This window comes from Petromyzon marinus, chromosome 60 (genome assembly GCF_048934315.1).
Source record: "Petromyzon marinus isolate PM22_M1 ecotype Great Lakes invasive population chromosome 60, UKy_Petmar_22M1.pri1.0, whole genome shotgun sequence".
In the NCBI taxonomy this organism is placed as follows: Eukaryota; Metazoa; Chordata; class Hyperoartia; order Petromyzontiformes; family Petromyzontidae; genus Petromyzon; species Petromyzon marinus.
The window spans coordinates 5,051,534-5,073,803 of record NC_133726.1 but is presented as its reverse complement, the minus strand read 5'-3'; the positions used below and the strand labels follow the sequence as shown (position 1 = coordinate 5,073,803).

At 50.1% G+C, this 22,270-nt stretch overlaps 1 long non-coding RNA gene across 1 annotated transcript in view; it reads right to left on the bottom strand.

Annotated features, from left to right (window-relative positions):
• Positions 1–22,270, bottom strand: part of LOC116955564 (uncharacterized) — a 38,354-nt gene that overhangs the window by 7,285 nt on the left and 8,799 nt on the right. The window contains exon 2 of the long non-coding RNA XR_012930005.1: positions 1,879–1,936. This is a non-coding gene — a long non-coding RNA (uncharacterized LOC116955564). The remainder of the gene's footprint in view (positions 1–1,878; positions 1,937–22,270) is intronic.

Below are 22,270 nucleotides of genomic sequence, written 5' to 3'. Positions count from 1 at the left end.
CTACACCCCATCCATACCTACACCCCAACCATACCTACACCCCAACCATCCCTACACCCCATCTATCCCTACACACCAACCATCCCTACACCTCAACCATACCTACACCCCATCCATCCCTACACACCATCCATACCTACACCCCATCCATACCTACACCACGACCATACCTACACCCCGACCATACCAACACCCCAACCATACCTACACCCCAACCATACCTACAACCCAACCATACCTACACCCCATCCATGCCTTCACCCCAATCATACCTACACCCCATCCATCCTTACACACCATCCAGATCTATACCCCAACCATACCTACACCCCAACCATACCTACACCCCAACCATACCTACACCACGACCATACCTACACCACAACCATACCTACACCCCAACCACACCTACACCCCAACCATACCTACACTCCAACCACACCTACACCCCAACCACACCTACACCACAACCATACCAACACCACAACCATACCTACACCCCATCCATCCCTACACGCCAACCATACCTACACCCCAACCATACCTACACCCCAACCACACCTACACCACAACCATACCTACACCCCATCCATCCCTACACGCCAACCATACCAACACCCCAACCATACCTACACACCAACCATACCTACACCCCAACCACACCTACACCCCAACTATCCCTACACCACAACCATACCTACACCCCAACCATACCTACACCCCATCCATCCTTACACACCAACCATACCTACACCCCATCCATACCTACACCCCAACCATACCAACACCCCAACCATACCTACACCCCATCCATCCCTACACACCAATCCATACCTACACACCAACCATACCAACACCCCAACCATACCTACACCCCATCCATACCTACACCCCAACCATACTAACACCCCAACCATACCTACACCCCATCCATACCTACACCCCATCCATCCCTACACACCATCCATACCTACACCCCAACCATATCTACACCCCAACCATACCCACACCCCAGCTATACCTACACCCCAACCATACCAACACCCCAACCATACCTACACCCCATCCATCCCTACACCCCAACCATACCTACACCCCATCCATCCCTACACACCAACCATCCCTACACCACAACCATACCTACACCGCATCCATACCTACACCCCAACCATCCGTACACACCATCCATACCTACACCTCAACCATACCTACACCCCATCCATCCCTACACCCCATCCATCCCTACACACCATCCATACCCATCATGGTGGTAGCGGGTAGTTTGTGATAAACGACCTCAGGGCGTGACGACCCCCCTGCCTTACGCGAGTCCCAGGCACAGCTGGCCCGGCTGTCAGTACCTGGTAGGGTCCCCTCCCAGGGCTACGCGGTTCTCTCACTGCCTCGTGAGTGTCTCGGGAGAGGCAATGGCTGAGGGAGTAAACCCCGACAGAAAATCAGGAGTGGGGCCCCTCAGGCGGTTTTGTGACGCACTGCGGCACATTCCCGGCAGCCCCTGCAGCCAAACTGGTACCAAACGTCGTGCGTGGCACTCCTTTGGACATCACCGGCAAGGCCGAGGGGGGGATCCTGACGCATGGAGAACCCAGGATTTCCAGAATAACCTGCCCGGGCTTTGCGCCAACACGAGGTGCAAAAATGGGGAGAGGACACTCCTCCTCGGCCACCTAATCGTGGCCAAGAAACACGGATGGCAGCAGTCACGGGTTATAAGCTCATTTTAGATTGGCATAATAAATGGGCGCCACGGGTTGCCATCGTCGGTGGGAGGGGTCATAGCACCCCAATGGATAGCTACCGCCACCCGCCTCAAGCTGGGAAGTCCGGCCAATAAGGTGCTTTCCCGCCACGGCTCACCTGCTCCAATGGGTGCTTGGAGCTTATGGTTCATCACCAAACAAGTGGTCTGCAACACCTGCACCAGACAAAAGCAAAACAAAACGAAAGAAAGTTCCAGCCCTTCATTTTGCCAAGCTGGAATGTACGCACAATGTGTTCTGGACTCTCCGAAGATCTATTGCAGATTGAGGACATCCGCAAGATGGCAGTTATCGACAGAGAGTTGGCGAGACTCCATGTCGATTTTGCAGCACTGCAGGAGACCCGGCTTGCTGGCAGTAGCTCACTACGAGAGAGTGACTACACTTTCTACTGGTAAGGAAAACAGCAGAACGAACCAAGGCAACACGGTTTTGGGTTCGCCGTCAAAAACACACTCCTTGGCATGATAGAACCACCGACTGCAGGCTCCGAGCGGATCATGAGATTGCTCACTGCTTCTGGCCATGCAAACATCCTGAGTGTCTACGCCCCAACACTCTACTCACCTCCGGAGATTCATGACCAGTTCTATGAAGAGCTTCACAATAGTATTAGCAAAATCCCCAGCTCTGAGCGCATGTTTCTGTTGGGAGACTTCAATGCAAGGGTTGAGGCTGACCACGACGCGTGGCCCGCATGCCTTGGCTATCATTGCATCGGAAAGATGAATGCCAGTGGCCAAAGACTACTGGAGCTTTGTTCTTACCGCAATCTCTGTATCACAAACTCATTCTTTCTCACAAAACCATGCCATAAAGTATCATGGAGACATCCAAGGTCTCTTAATTGGCACCAACTGGACCTCGTCATCACCCGACGAGCCCTCCTCAACTCGGTACTCATCACACGCGGCTACCACAGTGCAGTCTGTGACACCGATCACTCGCTGGTATCCAGCAAGGTCAGACTACGCCCCAAAAAAGATACACGGACTCAAACTAAAGCGCTACCTACGCATCAACTCTGCAAAGACCTCCCTCCCAGAGCTCACTCAATCATTCCAACACAGCCTTGAGCAGTCCCTACACGACACACCAGATGGAAGCGTGGAGACAAAGTGGGCGTACATTAGAGACGCCATCTTCAACGCAGCCATCAATACCTTCGGCAAGCAGACAAGGCGGAACACACAGACTGGTTTGAGGAACACCTGGCTATATTGGAACCCATCCTCCAAGCCAAACGCATGGCGCTCCTGAAGTACAAGCTTGTCCCGAGTACAGGATCGTTAAGGGCTCTGAAAGCTGCTCGTAGTGCAGCTCAAACGACCGCCAGACGCTGCACCAACAACTACCGGGTGAATCTCAGCAGTAGGATCCAACTCGCCTCTGACACTGGCAATATCCGTGCCATGTATGAAGGCATCAAGACAGCCTTTGGTCCAGACATCAGGAGGACTGCCCCCCTTAAATCCAGCACAGGAGCCATCATCACTGACAAACAAGAGCAAATGGCCAGGTGGGTAGAACACTACTCAGAGCTCTACTCACGAGACAACGGTGTGTCAGAAGCTGCCCTTGCTGCTGTAAAGCCCCTACCAACGAAGCACGAACTGGACAATGTTCCAACCTTGAAGGAACTTGACAACGCCATCAACTCACTAGCCAGCGGCAAGTCACCGGGACAGGACGGCATCACACCTGATGTACTGAAATGTTGAAAACCCGCCGTCCTCACAAAACTCCATGAACTTCAGCCCCCTAGGGAGCACCTTGATAGGAAGGAAGTGGCATGGGGAGTGACAGACAGTTCGTAATATACTCTTTGGTTCTATTGGGTAAAGTCACGTAGGTGAAAATAAAATAACAAAAAATCACGACGTTTCGGCCACAACACAAGCGGCCTTCATCAGGTGAAGGGACGAGACTGTGTTGTGGCCGAAACGTCGTGATTTTTTGTTATTTTATTTTCACCTACGTGACTTTACCCAATAGAACCAAAGAGTATGGATCCTAGCAGTCACGAAAGTTTTAAATCTAGAACAGTTCGTAATGCCGCCTGCAGAGAAGGGCAGAGAGCAATTGTTGCGTGGAGTGCGTGGAGGGGAGTGGAGTGAGATGAGAGGGGAGAGGTAGGAGAGTGAGTGGAGGGGAGTAGAGTGAGATGAGAGGGGAGAGGTAGGAGAGTGTGTGGAGGGGAGTGGAGTGAGATTAGAGAGCAGAGCTAGGAGAGTGCGTGGAGGGGTGGAGCATATTGGTCTTTATCTGAGTCTGTGTGTCTCTATGTGAGTCTGTTAGTCTCTATGTAAGTCTGTGTGTCTCTATGTGAGTCTGCGTGTCTCTATGTGGGTCTGTGTGTCTCTATGTGAGTCTGTGTGTCTCTATGTGAGTCTGTGGCTCTATGTGAGTCTGTGTGTCTCTATGTGAGTCTGTGTCTCTATGTGAGTCTGTGTGTCTCTATGTGAGTCTGTGTCTCTATGTGAGTCTGTGTGTCTCTATGTAAGTCTGTGTGTCTCTATGTGAGTCTCTGTGTCTCTATGTGGTCTCTGCGTGTCTCTATGTGAGTCTGTGTGTCTCTATGTGGGCCTGTGTCTCTATGTGAGTCTGTGTGTCTCTATGTGGGTCTGTGTGTCTCTATGTGAGTCTGTGAGTCTCTATGTGAGGCTGTGTCTCTATGTGAGTCTGTGTGTCTCTATGTGAGTCTGTGTGTCTCTATGTGGGTCTGTGTGTCTCTATGTGAGTCTGTGTGTCTCTATGTGGGTCTGTGTGTCTCTATGCGAGTCTCTGCGTCTCTATGTGGTCTCTGCGTGTCTCTATGTGAGTCTGTGTGTCTCTATGTGAGTCTGTGTGTCTCTGTGTGAGTCTGTGTGTCTCTATGTGAGTCTGTGTGTCTCTATGTGAGGCTGTGTCTCTATGTGAGTCTGTGTGTCTCTATGTGGGTCTGTGTGTCTCTATGTGAGTCTGTGAGTCTCTATGTGAGTCTGTGTGTCTCTATGTGAGTCTATGGGTGTCTATGTGAGTCTGTGAGTCTCTATGTGAGTCTGTGAGTCTCTATGTGAGTCTGTGTGTCTCTATGTGTGTCTATGGGTGTCTATGTGAGTCTAAGGGTGTCTATGTGAGTCTGTGAGTCTCTATGTGAGTCTGTGAGTCTCTATGTGAGTCTGTGTGTCTCTATGTGAGTTTGTGAGTCTATGTGAGTTTGTGAGTCTCTATGTGAGTCTGTGTGTCTCTATGTGAGTCTGTGAGTCTCTATGTGAGTCTGCCTCCACAGGGACATGCTGAGTGCAGTCCAGTGTGAGAGAGTGTGTGTGAACCACAGCTACAAATGCACCCAATTTTATTGAACGATTTCTTCCAAAGACAGCAACTGAACTAATAAAACACATGAGTCTAAGATCAACATTTAATCTCCTCGTCCGCGAGCTTAACTCAAACTTCAAACACGTTCCATCGTCACAGCATCGTGGCAGTGCCAAGTCCAGCCGGTGCCGATTGGGAGACCAGGGATGAGAACCTCTGCACTTTTAATCTCCGTGAGTCTGTGAGTCTCGGTGTGAGTCTGTGAGTCTCTGTGTGTGTCTCTGTGTGAGTCTGTGAGTCTCTATGTGAGTCTGAGTCTCTATGTGAGTCTGTGAGCTCTATGTGAGTCTGTGAGTATCGATGGGAGTCTGTAAGTCTCTATGAGTCTGTGCGTCTCTATGGGAGTTTGTGAGTATCCGTGTGAGTCTGTGAGTCTCTGTGAGTCTAAGTGTGAGCCTGTGTGTCTCTATGGGAGTCTGTGAATCTCTATGGGAGTCTGAGTCTCTATGTGAGTCTGTGAGCTCTATGTGAGTCTGTGAGTATCTATTCGAGTCTGTGAGTCTCTATGAGTCTGTGAGTCTCTATGGGAGTATGTGAGTCTCCGTGTGAGTCTGTGAGTCTCTATGAGTCTGTGAGTCTCTATGTGAGTCTCTATGAGTCTTGGAGTCTCTATAGGAGTCTCTATGTGAGTCTCTATGTGAGTCTCTATGAGTCTGTGAGTCTCTATGTGAGTCTCCATGTGAGTCTCTATGAGTCTGTGAGTCTTCATGCGAGTCTCTATGTGAGTCTCTGTGAGTCTCTCTGAGTCTATATGTGAGTCTCTATGAGTCTGTGAGTCTCTATGTGAGTCTCTATGTGAGTCTCTGTGAGTCTCTATGAGTCTGTGAGTCTCTATGGGAGTCTCTGCGAGTTTCTCTGAGTCTATATGTGAGTCTCTATGAGTCTGTGAGTCTCTGTGAGTCTCTCTGAGTCTATATGTGAGTCTTTATGAGTCTGTGATTCTCTATGTGAGTCTCTATGTGAGTCTCTATGTGAGTCTCTATGAGTCTGTGAGTCTCTATGCGAGTCTCTGTGAGTCTAAATGAGTCTCTATGAGTCTGTGAGTCTCTATTGGAGTCTCTGCGAGTCTCTCTGAGTCTATATGTGAGTCTCTATGAGTCTCTATGTGAGTCTCTATGTGAGTCTCTATGTGAGTCTCTATGAGTCTGTAAGTCTCTATGTGAGTCTCCATGTGAGTCTCTATGAGTCTGTGAGTCTTCATGCGAGTCTCTATGTGAGTCTCTGTGAGTCTCTCTGAGTCTATATGTGAGTCTCTATGAGTCTGTGAGTCTCTATGTGAGTCTCTATGTGAGTCTCTGTGAGTCTCTATGAGTCTGTGAGTCTCTATGGGAGTCTCTGCGAGTTTCTCTGAGTCTATATGTGAGTCTCTATGAGTCTGTGAGTCTCTGTGAGTCTCTCTGAGTCTATATGTGAGTCTTTATGAGTCTGTGAGTCTCTATGTGAGTCTCTATGTGAGTCTCTATGTGAGTCTCTATGAGTCTGTGAGTCTCTATGCGAGTCTCTGTGAGTCTAAATGAGTCTCTATGAGTCTGTGAGTCTCTATGTGAGTCTCTATGTGAATCTCTGTGAGTCTGTGAGTCTCTATGGGAGTCTCTGTGAGTCTCTATGTGAGTCTCTATGTGAGTCTCTATGAGTCTGTGAGTCTCTATGCGAGTCTCTGTGAGTCTGTGAGTCTCTATGCGAGTCTCTGTGAGTCTCTATGTGAGTCTCTATGAGTCTGTGAGTCTCTATGTGAGTCTCTATGTTAGTCTCTGTGAGTCTCTATGTGAGTCTCTATGAGTGTGTGAGTCTCTATGCGAGTCTCTGTGAGTCTGTGAGTCTAAATGAGTCTCTATGAGTCTGTGAGTCTCTATGGGAGTCTCTGCGAGTCTCTCTGAGTCTATATGTGAGTCTCTATGAGTCTGTGAGTCTCTATGTGGTTCTCTATGTGAGTCTCTATGAGTCTGTGAGTCTCTAAGTGAGTCTCTATGTGTGTCTCTATGTGAGTCTCTGTGAGTCTCTATGCGAGTCTCTATGAGTCTGTGAGTCTCTATGCGAGTCTCTGTGAGTCTGTGACCGCGTCACGCAGGAGTGAACCATCTCACTCTACTCCCGTCCATGCACTCCCCTGCCTCTCTCTCTCTCGCATGGAGGCCTCGACCGTCAGCAGTGACGCGAGCAGAGCTCTTGCAGGGCTGCACCCACGCCACCACGTCCACCGTTGCGACACAAGTTCCACACACGTACATGGTCGATAAACGGAGCAGGCGGAGACCACATTTGTTCCTCTGAACCGCATTCTCCTGGCAGAGAGCCACGGCTCCTCTTCGACGCCTCCTCCCTTCTCTGGGAACTGGAGTGTGCGCGGTGATCCACTAACCCTCGCTGCTGCCTCCACAGTACAGGATGTTAACTACCTCGCCTGGTACTCAGGAGGTTTGTGGGTTCGATCTCGACCCTGACGCCTGCTGTATATTTGGAATTTGCGTGTATCTCTCTCTCCCCGTGGTGAGATGTTAACTACCTCGCCAGGTGTACAGGAGGTCGTGGGTTCGATCTCGACCCTGGCGCCTGCTGCTGTATATTTGGAGTTTGCGTGTCTCTCTCTCTCTCATCATCATCACGGTGGCTAGGAGATGTTAACTACCTCGCCTGGTACTCAGGAGGTTTGTGGGTTCGATCTCGACCCTGGCGCCTGCTGCTGTATATTTGGAGTTTGCGTGTATCTCTCTCTCCCCGTGGTGAGATGTTAACTACCTCGCCAGGTGTACAGGAGGTCGTGGGTTTGGTCCCGACCCTGACGCCTGCTGCTGTATATTTGGAGTTTTCGTGTCTCTCTCTCTCTCTCTCATCATCATCACGGTGGCTATGAGATGTTAACTACCTCGCCTGGTACTCAGGAGGTTTGTGGGTTCGATCTCGACCCTGGCGCCTGCTGCTGTATGTTTGGAATTTGCGTGTATCTCTCTCTCCCCGTGGTGAGATGTTAACTACCTCGCCAGGTGTACAGGAGGTCGTGGGTTTGGTCCCGACCCTGACGCCTGCTGCTGTATATTTGGAGTTTGCGTGTCTCTCTCTCTCTCTCGTCATCATCACCGTGGCTAGGAGATGTTAACTGCCTCGCCTGGTGTACAGGAGGTCGTGGGTTCGATCTCGACCCTGACGCCTGCTGCTATATATTTGGAGTTTGCGTCTGCCTCTTTCTCTCTCTTCCCGTGGTAGCGTAGATTTTTCTCCGGGTCCTCCGGTTTTTTCCCTCCACACTTAGAATCACGACGCGTTTTTGAGAATGTTTGCTGCTGTAAATGTCCACGCGACAAGGCGGTCCGTTGAGCCATCAACATGTGGCCAGGTCGCGTCTGCAAAGGATCTGCATAGCTCAGCGGGCCCATACCTGGTATCAGACAAATCGTTTACTTTTACAGGCAGCAATCACGTGGGGCGCAGTAGCCGTGCCGGCCTTGCTGCTTGGTGATCGCCAACAGCACCTTTCCCCAACAGCCTGTTCAGGCTATACGGTGGTGGTGGGGGGGGGGGGGGGGGGGTCTTTGTAGTCGCCTCCAGCACCACCAGGGCCGGATTAAGATTTTGTAGACCCCTGGGCTACAGGTAATGTGAGCCCCTCCCCCCAGCCCCCCCCCCAGTAATATTTTCAAAAGGAAAATTAAGTTAAAGAAAAAATAAAATATATATTTTTCTTTTTTCACAAGGCTAACAACAAATGAATTTCAGCACTCACAAACGAAATCACTTTTCACTTCATCTCTGGAGGCCCCTCCAGCTGGCGGTGGCCCCCTAAAGCCCCCACGCCTTGATCAGGCCCTGATCATCACCACAACCACCGCCACCACCGCCACCACCACCACAATCACCACCACCAACACTGCAGCCACAACCTCCACCACGGCGACCACCCAAGCGGCTGTTTGTTTTTTCTTTCTGTGCGCAGTCATCGGTGACGGGGCTGATGTCAGTAGCTGGGAGCTGCTGACCGGTTTAATCATTGGAGTCCGTGACCCCGAACACACCACGGCAATTAATATGAGAGAGAGGCTCGGGCCGCGTGACTCTGACACGGTCACTGTGGTTCCGCTGAGCCAATGGGCTGCCTCTGGCAAATTAAACGAGAGAAGAAAATCCACTTGACATTGACTGAACAAAAACTAAATATTCGTCGCGTGTTCCATGCTGTGGGTTTGCTTGTTGCCTTTCTACGAGGTAGGGAGGCTAAGAGTTTGAGCGCAATGTGCCAATGGGACAGGTTTGAGGTCCAAATGTTTTTTGGCCGGGGTCGAGCAGGTGAGAAGTGGAGAGACTGGGACTCGAAGCGAATTTGCACGACCGAATTTCCTGGCTTGGCACGACCACCACCACCACCCACCGCTACCACCACCCACCACTACCACCACCCACCACTACCACCACCCACCACTACCACCACTACCACCACCACTCACCGCTACCACCACCCACCACTACCACCACCCACCACCACCCACCACTACCACTACCCACCGCTACCACCACCAACCACTACCACCACCCACCACTACCACCACCCACCACCACCCACTACTATCACCACCCACCACTACCACCACCCACCATTACTACCACACACCACTACTACCACCCACCAACCACCACCACCAATGGAGAACGAATTACAAAATAAACAACGACAAACATCACTGCTGGCGAAGGCGAAACGATCTCAAGTCGCTGCCAATTCCTTTGAAATTCCCCGCAGTGCAAGCCGCCTCGAGATGACCGCACGTGCTTTTTTTACACGAACATTAAAAGTCACGGGAACATCAACCAGGTGACCGGGCGACGATTGTACGAGCGTGTAAACAGGCGCGGGCTTCATCGCAAAGAACTAGAACGTCTTCAGAGCATTTATTGACTTCCAATTTCTGACATCTGAGGTCGGTCGCGCACTGCGAATAGGCACCACAGAGGGCCTGGGTTCGAATCCTTGGGATTGAACTCTGGGTGCTCTCGTGCGGCGGGTTGATTGTCTCAGCGCGGTCACCGTTGACTTAGCAGAGAAACCTACAGACTCGCATAGAGACCCATAGACTCACATAGAGACCCATAGACTCACATAGATACCCACAGACTCACATAGAGACCCACAAACTCGCATAGAGACCCATAGACTAACATAGAGACCCATAGACTCACATAGATACCCATAGACTCACATAGAGACCCACAGACTCACATAGAGACCCACAAACTCGCATAGAGATCCATAGACTCACATAGATACCCACAGACTCACATAGAGACCCACAGACTCACATAGAGATCCACAGACTCGCATAGAGACCCATAGACTAATATATAGACCCATAGACTCACATAGAGACCCACAGACTCACGTAAAGACCCACAAACTCGCATAGAGACCCATACACTCACAGAGAGACCTATAGACTAACATAGAGACCCATAAACTAACATAGAGACCCATAGACTCACATAGATACCTATAGACTCACATAGATACCCACATACTCACATAGAGACCCACAGACTCACATAGAGACTCACAGACTCACATAGAGACCCACAGACTCACGTAGAGACACACATAGACTCACATAGATACCCACATACTCACATAGAGACCCACAGACTCACATAGATACCCATAGACTCACATATAGACTCACAGACTCACATAGAGACCCACAAACTCACATAGAGACCCACAGACTCACATAGAGACCATAGACTCACATAGAGACCCATCGACTAACATAGAGACCCATAGACTCACATAGATACCCATAGACTCATATAGAGACCCACAGACTCACATAGAGACCCACAAACTCGCATAGAGACCCATAGACTCACATAGATACCCACAGACTCACATAGAGACCCACAGACTCACATAGAGATTCACAGACTCGCATAGAGACCCATAGACTAACATAGAGACCCATAGACTCACATAGAGACCCACAGACTCACGTAAAGACCTACAAACTCGCATAGAGACCCATACACTCACAGAGAGACCTATAGACTAACATAGAGACCCATAAACTAACATAGAGACCCATAGACTCACATAGATACCTATAGACTCACATAGATACCCACATACTCACATAGAGACCCACAGACTCACATAGAAACTCACAGACTCACATAGAGACCCACAGACTCACGTAGAGACACACATAGACTCACATAGAGACCCACAGACTCACATAGATACCCATAGACTCACATATAGACTCACAGACTCACATAGAGACCCACAAACTCACATAGAGACCCACAGACTCACATAGAGACCATAGACTCACATAGAGACCCATCGACTAACATAGAGACCCATAGACTAACATAGAGATCCATTGACTCACATAGATACCCATAGACTCACATAGAGACCCACAAACTCGCATAGAGACCCATAGACTAACATAGAGATCCATAGACTCACATAGAGACTCACAGACTCACATAGAGACCCACAGACTCACATGGATACCCATAGACTCACATAGAGACTCACAGACTCACGCAGAGACCCATAGACTCACATAGAGACCCATAGACTCACGTAGAGACCCAAAGACTCACATAGAGACCCATAGACTCACGTAGAGACTCATTGAATCACATGGAGGGATTCGAATCGATTTTTTTTTAATCTGACGACAATACTTAGCCACTCGTATCCATTATAGGACAGTGATATTTAGAAATGTACCTGTTGTCAATGAGAAAACGTGGTGTGCATTTGTGTCTTTCGTTCACATAGAGTCCTGGTCACAAAAGCAAAGTTTGTGGGGAACAATAATAGCCATTTTATATACTTTTGAGGCAATAGCAATTAGAAAATAACACTTGGTACCCAGGAACAAAAATCGTGTTACATAGTGTAATAATCAATGAAAGTCATTTCAGATTTGGGCCACGTGTTAGCCAGGCTCACAATTGCCAAGCGCTGTTCCCACGTTTGTCTGCTTCCTGAGCGAAGCCTCGATGCGGGACTCACGCTGAGTATGAGATGGGGAGCGGTGGCGCAGCGGTTAGCGCACTGTGTGTGTGCGTCGATTCGATTATCTGAACCGGCCGTGGGCCTCACCTAGGTCGACTTAGCCTCAAATGAGTTCCCTTGTGCGATGTGTAAACATCGCCCCTGGGGAGACAAAGGCGGTCGGGCGTGGTGTTGGCCAACCACCCCCTTGCGTGCTGTGCCGGCCTTTATAGGTGCTCGCTAACAGCACTTGCCCCTACAGTCTGTTAAGGCTATACGGGGGATCTTTGTCTTTGTCAGTGGCAAAGATCCCCGGTACAGCCTTGACAGACTGTTGGGGCAAGTGCCGCTAGCGAGTAGCAGCACCTGTGAAGGTGCTAACGGGCACACACGAGGGGGTGGGTGTCCAGCACCACGCACGACCGCCTTTGTCTCCCCAGTGGCGATGTTTGTACATCGCATCGGGTACTCATCTCTTTATCAGAATCTTTATTTATCCTGGAGAAATTCGATAAGCTATGAAGCTCTTTCCCGCCCCCCCCCCCCCCCACACAAATGTCCATTAGACACATGTACGGTACACACACATTGTTATCGTCATCATCATTTGAGGCTGAGTCTACCTAGTGGACGCTCGGGACCAATTAGCTAAACTAAAAACGTATTTGTACTTGACCAGGTAAGGCCCCACTGAACTACGCGGCTTTTTTTCAGAAGCCACCTGGCCACAAATGATCGCTCAACGAAGCGGCCTGTCACGTGGACATGTAGAGCAGCAGCCACATACTCAACACGCGTGCTGATGTTGATTCTACATGTGGATGGAAAAACCCGGAGGATCTGGAGAAAAATCCACGCGACAGAGACACACACGCAAGCTCCAAATATACAGCAGCAGGCGTCAGGGTTGGGATCTAACCCACGGATCTCCTGCATACCAGGCGAGGTAGTTAACATCTCCTAGCCACCGTGATGATGATGATGATGAGAGAGACGCGCAAGCACCAAATATACAGCAGCAGGCGTCAGGGTTGGGATCGAACCCACGGACCTCCTGCATACCAGGCGAGGGAGTTAACATCTCACCATCGTGGCGTCCATTCGGTTCGGATAATTGTCACTGGTGTTAGCAGTGAGCGGGAATCGAACTCGGGGCAGGTGGGTTCGTGGTTGCAGCGTGGCGCTAACAGCTACATTGCAGCTACCGCCAACCATCATCATCCTCATCATCGTCCTCATCATCATCATCATCAGCAGCTCCACCGCCACCTAGCTTGGCCCTCGCGGCAACCCGTGGGGTCAGGACGGGAGGGTCGGCCCACGGCCTCGATGACTGGACGGGGCCTCTCTCTCTCTCTCTCTGCCTGGCTGGCTGGGGCTGCAATGGCGCGGGGCGATCTTTGGTGGGGTGCTGCCGAGTCTATCGCGGCTTTATGCGCCATCCTAATGATCGGTAACGCGATCTCGAGGCCCCCACTGCTCAATAAGCCTCGCTGTGCCATGCGCACCACTCACCACCCCCCCCCACCCAGGGTCCTATCGCCCCCCACCCCCCTGGGGACCCACGGCTCACTGAGCCCACATTTTGATTTCTCTCTGCTCGTGTTTTGTTGTTTTGTTTAAGGACCACCTAGGGAGCCCCCCCCCCCACTACCACCCCCACAGCTCCCCCCATCCCCCAGTGCTCCACCACCACCCCCTACTGCCCCCTCCCCCCCACTGCTCCACCACTCCCCCCCACCACACCTCTCGCTCGGCCAGCAAAGAATCCTCGTCTTGCCCCCCGCCGAAGATCCACGTTCACCTCCAGGGAGACGCCGCGCCCAGTGCGGTCGGGGGTTGATGGGCGATGGGCGGTGCCCACGGTGGGCACGGTTCACGTGGTAGGCAGAGAGGTTGCCCCCGGTGGGCACCGATCGGTGGGCACCAGCGCTGGTCGCTCACCCAAGCGGCCTCCATCCTCCCTCGTAAATAATCAGAGCCAAGACACCCGCTGACGTTCCCACCACCACCACCACCACCAAAAAAAAGACAAAGATCCCCCGTATAGCCTGATCAGACTGTCGGGGCAAGTGCTGTTAGCGAGTAGCACCTATGAAGGCCGGCACGGCACACGAGGTGAGTGGTCAGCCCCACGCCCGGCCATCTTTGTCTCCCCAGCGGCGATGTTTACACACATTGCACCGGGTGCTCATTTGAGGCTGAGCCGACCTAGGGGAGGCCCAGGACCGGTTCAGATAATCGTCACCTGGTGTTGGTGGCCGTGAGCGGGAATCGAACTCGGGCCGCCGGGTTCGTAGCGCGTGCGTAGCGCCGACCGCTACACCACCGCTCCCCACACGCCCAGGTACACGCCTCCAGCCCTCTTGCAAAATCCACTGCTGGATAGAGGGCGATCTTTGTCTTTGTGTCGGGGCGGGGAGTGGAGGGGGGGTAGTCTAGTTGGTCAAATAATCACCCCGTAACTTACGAGACTTGGAGTGGCCTTCACAACAATACGCACATACACACACAGTGTGTGTATCTTTGTGAATATATGTATTTATATAAGCGCACACATATACACATTAATTACACACCCGTGTACGTGTGTGTGTAGGTGTGTGTGTGTGTGTTGCGGGGAGCGGTGGTGTAGCGGTTAGCGCGCTGCGCTATTAACCTGGCGACCCGGGTTCGATTCCCACTCACGGCCAACACCAGTGACGATTATCTGAACCGGTCCTGGGCCTCCCCTAGGTCGACTCAGCCTCAAATGAGTACCTGGTGCGGTGGATAAAAACATTGCCACTGGGGAGACAAAGGCGGTCGGGCGTGGTGCTGGCCACCCACCCCCTTGTGTACCGTTCCGGCCTTCGTAGGTTCTCGCTAACAGCACTTGCCCCTACAGTCTGTTAAGGCTATACGGGGGATCTTTATCTATGTTGCGGGGTAAACGCACGCTGTACATTTAACGGTGTTTAAAGGACGATCGCAGCTGTGTTTGTGTTACGGGGCAATATTTAGTTGAAACGCCTTTGACCGCGCCTTCACGTGACCATTCATTCTCCATGCGCTGCATCTACCACGTATCAACTCTCCCTCCTCCCCTCTCTCTCACTAATAAAGATGAATACAAAGATCCCCCGTATAGTCTCGACGTGACTTTTTGGGGGCAAGTGCCGTTAGCGAGTAGCACCTACGGAGGCCGGCACGGCACATGAGGGTGCGGGTGGGTGGCCAACGCCACGCCCGGCCGCCTTTGTCTCCCTCGTGGCGATGTTTACACACCGCACCAGGTACTCATTTGGGTGGGGGGAGGGGGAGAAGTCGAAGAACCGGTTTCAAGATAATCGTCACGGGCCGTGAGCGGGAATCGAACTCGGGTAGCCAGGTTCGCAACGCAGCCTCCTGTTGCCTAATCCTCGTCTTCATCACCCCTACGTTGGTTGCTCTATGGGCGAGGCGTCTCCACCGCCCGTACTCTGAACCCCCACGCCTTACGCCCTCTGCATAGCGACCTTCATTTAAACTGAGAGCAACTCGCCATCACTTGGGGGTCTGTCTGCGGTGTCATGCAGGCGTCGAGTTCACGCTGACCAGAGATCCCGAGACCATGTGTCATGTCACAGTCTCTCGATCCACCACCCCTCCGTGTCTCGTCCATCCGTCGCTTCCATTCACTCAGCAACTCACTCAGCAATTCACTCAGCAACTCACTCAGCAATTCACTCAGCAATTCACTCGGCAATTCACTCAGCAACTTACTCAGCAACTTACTCAGCAGCTCACTCAGCAACTCACTCAGCAATTCACTCAGCAATTCACTCAGCAATTCACTCAGCAACTCACTCAGCAATTCACTCAGCAATTCACTCAGCAACTCACTCAGCAATTCACTCAGCAATTCACTCAGCAACTCACTCAGCAATTCACTCAGCAATTCACTCAGCAACTCACTCAGCAATTCACTCAGCAATTCACTCAGCAACTCACTCAGCAACTCACTCAGCAATTCACTCAGCAACTCACTCAGAAACTCACTCAGCAATTCACTCAGCAACTCACTCAGAAACTCACTCAGCAATTCACTCAGCAACTCACTCAGCAATTCACTCAGCAACTTACTCAGCAATTCACTCAGCAATTCACTCAGCAATTCACTCAGCAATTCACTCAGCAATTCACTCAGCAACTCACTCAGAAATTCACTCAGCAACTCACTCAGCAACTCACTCAGAAATTCACTCAACAATTCACTCAGAAACTCACTCAGCAACTTACTCAGGAGCTCACTCAGCAATTAACTCAGCAATTCACTCAGCAATTCACTCAGCAACTCACTCAGCAACTCACTCAGCAATTTACTCAGCAACTCACTCAGCAACTCACTCAGAAACTCACTCAGTAATTCACTCAGCAACTCACTCAGAAATTCACTCAGCAACTCACTCAGCAACTCACTCAGAAATTCACTCAGCAACTCACTCAGCAACTACCTCAGCAACTCACTCAGCAATTCACTCAGCAATTCACTCAGCAACTCACTCAGCAATTTACTCAGCAATTCACTCAGAAACTCACTCAGCAATTTACTCAGCAACTCACTCAGCAATTCACTCAGCAACTCACTCAGAAATTCACTCAGCAATTCACTCAGCAACTCACTCAGCAACTTCCCCTCAGATTTTTGGATGCACGACGGACGGACGGACACAATAATCCCCTGTGAGCTGGTGTAACCAGGCGGTTCCTACACAGTATTAACTCACTCTGGTGTTGTATCCTCAAATCTTGTAACTCAATTTTAACCCACTTCCCAATGTGGTATCGACTGCAACCTTGGCAAACTAATGTCATGCTGATGACAATGCTATATTCTATCATGAAAAAATATTGATTTTCAAACAATATTTTTTATATGTTATGTTTCGGCTTGGCTCGAATTGTTCACGGTAAAACTGACGTTGGCTGTAAATGACCACGACCCCCTTACGTTATGGCAAGCTTCGGGGCCACTTCCTGGACTCGTGGAGTTCTTCCATTGCTAGCAGGGTACATTTCATGAAAGGCGTGTTTAAGAAACAAGTTTTTTTTAAAATATAACTTTTTTTCAGTTTCATGTATTCGGTATAAGCCTGTGAGCCATGCGGCTCTTGACTCGAGTGCAACCGCAACAAAAAAACAAAAACACGAGCAAGAAACATCATCAAGTGACTACACGCAACATCAAAAAAAAACCAAACACCGCATTTCAACGCTGTGCGCAACGAGCGCCTTAATAGGCGCTCGCTAACAATCGTCAATGGAGGCTCCACGCAGGGAACTTTCGTCTTGCAACCACCCCCCCCCACGCTTTGCCCTGCGTGCGTGCACATTGACAGAGAAATGACGATCAGAGGAAACAAGAAGATGGTCGGTGTAGTCGTCACTTTGCTTCGTTCATCATTTCGATGTTTTAAGGCTTTGCTTTATGTAAACCACCCCCCCCCCCCCAATTTTTTTTTTAAATGAAAGATTTCACAAAAGATTTCACGCTCTGCTCTCCTTACCCCTTCCCTCTCTCTCTACCCCCTCTCTCACTACCCCCTCTCTCTCTACTCCCTCTCTCTACCCCCTCTCTCACTACCCACTCTCTCTCTACCCCCTTTCTCTACCCCCTCTCTCTCTACCCCCTCTCTCTCTACCCCCTCTCTCACTACCCCCTCTCGCTGCCCCCTCTCTCTACCCCCTCTCTCTCTACCCCCTCTCTCACTACCCCCTCTCTCTACCCCCTCTCTCTACCCCCTCTCTCTACCCCCTCTCTCTACCCCCTCTCTCACTACCCCCTCTCTCTCTACCCCCTCTCACTACCCCCTCTCTCCCTACTCAATGTCTATGTTCCCCACCCACCCGCCGTGTTTTCTATGTAATAGTTGTAATAAATGCCATCTCTTAGCAACAGGGGTTGATGTCAGCCTACTTGATGAGGGCATTCCTCGTGCTGGGAGATGGCTGGGACCTTCCCCCGCAGCCCCTCCCCCTCCCACCCCGCCCGTTCGTGAGAAGGTCTCCCCGGAAATCCGCGGAAGTTCCCACCTCGACCGTCAACAAAAACAACAACAAATACAAGACAACAACAATAACAACAACAAAACCCCCAACGTTGTTTTGTTTGTCAAACGTCCCCGGGGATTTGCCGAAGCGCTCGGGAACGATCGCCGATGGGCGACCGTAGACACGGAACAGGGTGCCGACTAGCTGTGTGACGTAGTTCACTGTGTGACGTAGTTCACTGTGTGACGTACTACACTGTGTGACGTCCTACACTGTGTGATGTACTACACTGTGTGACGTACTCCACTGTATGACGTAGTACACTGTGTGACGTACTATACTGTGTGACGTAGTACAGTGTGTGACGTACTAGCTGTGTGACGTACTACACTGTGTGACGTTCTACACTGTGTGGCGTACTACACTGTGTGACGTGCTAGCTGTGTGACGTACCTCACTGTGTGACGTTCTCCACTGTGTGAAGTACTAGCTGTGTGACGTACTACACTGTGTGACGTTCTACACTGTGTGATGCACTACACTGTGTGGCGTACTACACTGTGTGACGTACTAGCTGTGTGACGTACTACACTGTGTGACGTTCTACACTGTGTGAAGTACTAGCTGTGTGACGTACTACACTGTGTGACGTACTACACTGTGTGATGTACTACACTGTGTGGCGTACTACACTGTGTGACGTACTAGCTGTGTGACGTACTACACTGTGTGACGTACTACACTGTGTGACGTACTAGCTGTGTGACGTACTAGCTGTGTGACGTACTGCACTGTGTGATGCACTACACTGTGTGATGTACTACACTGTGTGATGTACTACACTGTGTGACATACTACACTGTGTGACGTACTAGCTGTGTGACGTACTGCACTGTGTGACGTAGTACACTGTGTGACGTAGTACACTGTGTGATGTACTACACTGTGTGATGTACTAAGAGTGTGATGTACTACACTGTGTGACGTACTACACTGTGTGACGTACTACACTGTGTGACGTACTACACTGTGTGACGTACTACACTGTGTGACGTACTACACTGTGTGATTTACTACACTGTGTGACGTACTACACTGTGTGATATATTACACTGTGTGACGTACTAGCTGTGTGACGTACTACACTGTGTGACGTAGTACACTGTGTGACGTACTACACTGAGTGACGTAGTACACTGTGTGATGTACTACACTGTGTGACGTAGTACAGTGTGTGACGTACTACACTGTGTGACGTACTACACTACACTGTGTGACGTACTACACTGTGTGACGTACTACACTGTGTGATGTACTACACTGTGTGACGTCCTACACTGTGTGACGTACTACACTGTGTGATGTACTACACTGTGTGACGTCCTACACTGTGTGACGTACTACACTGTGTGACGTACTACACTGTGTGACGTACTAGCTGTGTGACGTACTACACTGTGTGACGTTCTACACTGTGTGAAGTACTAGCTGTGTGACGTACTACACTGTGTGACGTACTACACTGTGTGATGTACTACACTGTGTGGCGTACTACACTGTGTGACGTACTAGCTGTGTGACGTACTACACTGTGTGACGTACTACACTGTGTGACGTACTAGCTGTGTGACGTACTAGCTGTGTGACGTACTGCACTGTGTGATGCACTACACTGTGTGATGTACTACACTGTGTGATGTACTACACTGTGTGACATACTACACTGTGTGACGTACTAGCTGTGTGACGTACTGCACTGTGTGACGTAGTACACTGTGTGACGTACTACACTGTGTCACGTAGTACACTGTGTGATGTACTACACTGTGTGATGTACTAAGAGTGTGATGTACTACACTGTGTGACGTACTACACTGTGTGACGTACTACACTGTGTGACGTACTACACTGTGTGATTTACTACACTGTGTGACGTACTACACTGTGTGATATATTACACTGTGTGACGTACTAGCTGTGTGACGTACTACACTGTGTGACGTAGTACACTGTGTGACGTACTACACTGAGTGACGTAGTACACTGTGTGATGTACTACACTGTGTGACGTAGTACAGTGTGTGACGTACTACACTGTGTGACGTACTACACTACACTGTGTGACGTACTACACTGTGTGACGTACTACACTGTGTGATGTACTACACTGTGTGACGTCCTACACTGTGTGACGTACTACACTGTGTGATGTACTACACTGTGTGACGTCCTACACTGTGTGACGTACTACACTGTGTGACGTACTACACTGTGTGACGTACTACACTGTGTGACGTCCTACACTGTGTGACGTGCTACACTGTGTGACGTACTACACTTTGTGACGTACTACACTGTGTGACGTACAGTACTACACCGTGTGATGTACTACACTGTGTGACATACTACACTGTGTGACGTACTACACTGTGTGATGTACTAAGAGTGTGACGTACTACACTATGTGACGTACTACACTGTGTGACGTACTACACTGTGTGACGTACTGGCTGTGTGACGTACTACACTGTGTGATGTACTACACTGTGTGATGTACTAGCTGTGTGACGTACTAGCTGTGTGATTTACTACACTGTGTGATGTACTACACTGTGTGACGTACTACACTGTGTGACGTTCTACACTGTGTGACGTACTACACTGTGTGATGTACTCAGAGTGTAACGTACTACACTGTGTGACGTATAAACACTGTGTGATGTACTAGCTGTGTGATGTACTACTGGTATGATGTACTACACTGTGTGATGTACTGCCTGTATGGACTACACTGTGTGATGCAGTTTCATTACGACGATGATGACGAGCTGATGTGACGATGATAATGAAAGTGACAATGAGAATGACGACAGTGATTTTACTGCGACTCCTTACGAACATTCTACTTGCGAACTTTGAGAGACGCGAACAAAACTGTCCGTGTGTCCAGTCGCCTGTTCGGACTGAGAGTCGTAAGTTCAACCATCGCGCAATAGATGGCGGTGGTGGCATCTACATCTACAGAACGTGAAGAACCAGTGGCATCTACATGTGTAGAACGTGAAGAACTAGTGGCATCTACATCTACAGAACGTGAAGAACCAGTGGCACCTACATCTGTAGAACGTGAAGAACCAGTGGCATCTGCAGAATGTGAAGAACCAGTGGAATCTACATCTGCAGGACATGAAGAACCAGTGGCATCTACATCTGCAGAACGTAAAGAACCAGTGGCATCTACATCTGCAGAATGTGAAGAACCAGTGGCATCTACATCTCCAGAACGTGAAGAACCAGTGGCATCTACATCTGCGGAACATGAAGAACCAGTGGCATCTACATCTACAGAACGTGAAGAACCGGTGGCATCTACATGTGTAGAACGTGAAGAACTAGTGGCATCTACATCTACAGAACGTGAAGAACCAGTGGCACCTACATCTGTAGAACGTGAAGAACCAGTGGCATCTGCAGAATGTGAAGAACCAGTGGAATCTACATCTGCAGGACATGAAGAACCAGTGGCATCTACATCTGCAGAACGTAAAGAACCAGTGGCATCTACATCTCCAGAACGTGAAGAACCAGTGGCATCTACATCTGCAGAACGTAAAGAACCAGTGGCATCTACATCTCCAGAACGTGAAGAACCAGTGGCATCTACATCTGCAGAACGTGAAGAACCAGTGACATCTACATCTGCAGAACGTGAAGAACCAGTGGCATCTACATCTGTAGAACGTGAAGAACCAGTGGCATCTACATCTGCGGAACATGAAGAACCAGTGGCATCTACATCTACAGAACGTGAAGAACCGGTGGCATCTACATCTGCGGAACATGAAGAACCAGTGGCATCTACATCTACAGAACATGAAGAACCAGTGGCATCTACATCTGCGGAACATGAAGAACCAGTGGCATCTACATCTACAGAACGTGAAGAACCGGTGGCATCTACATCTGCGGAACATGAAGAACCAGTGGCATCTACATCTACAGAACGTGAAGAACCGGTGGCATCTACATCTGCGGAACATGAAGAACCAGTGGCATCTACATCTACAGAACATGAAGAACCAGTGGCATCTACATCTGCGGAACATGAAGAACCAGTGGCATCTACATC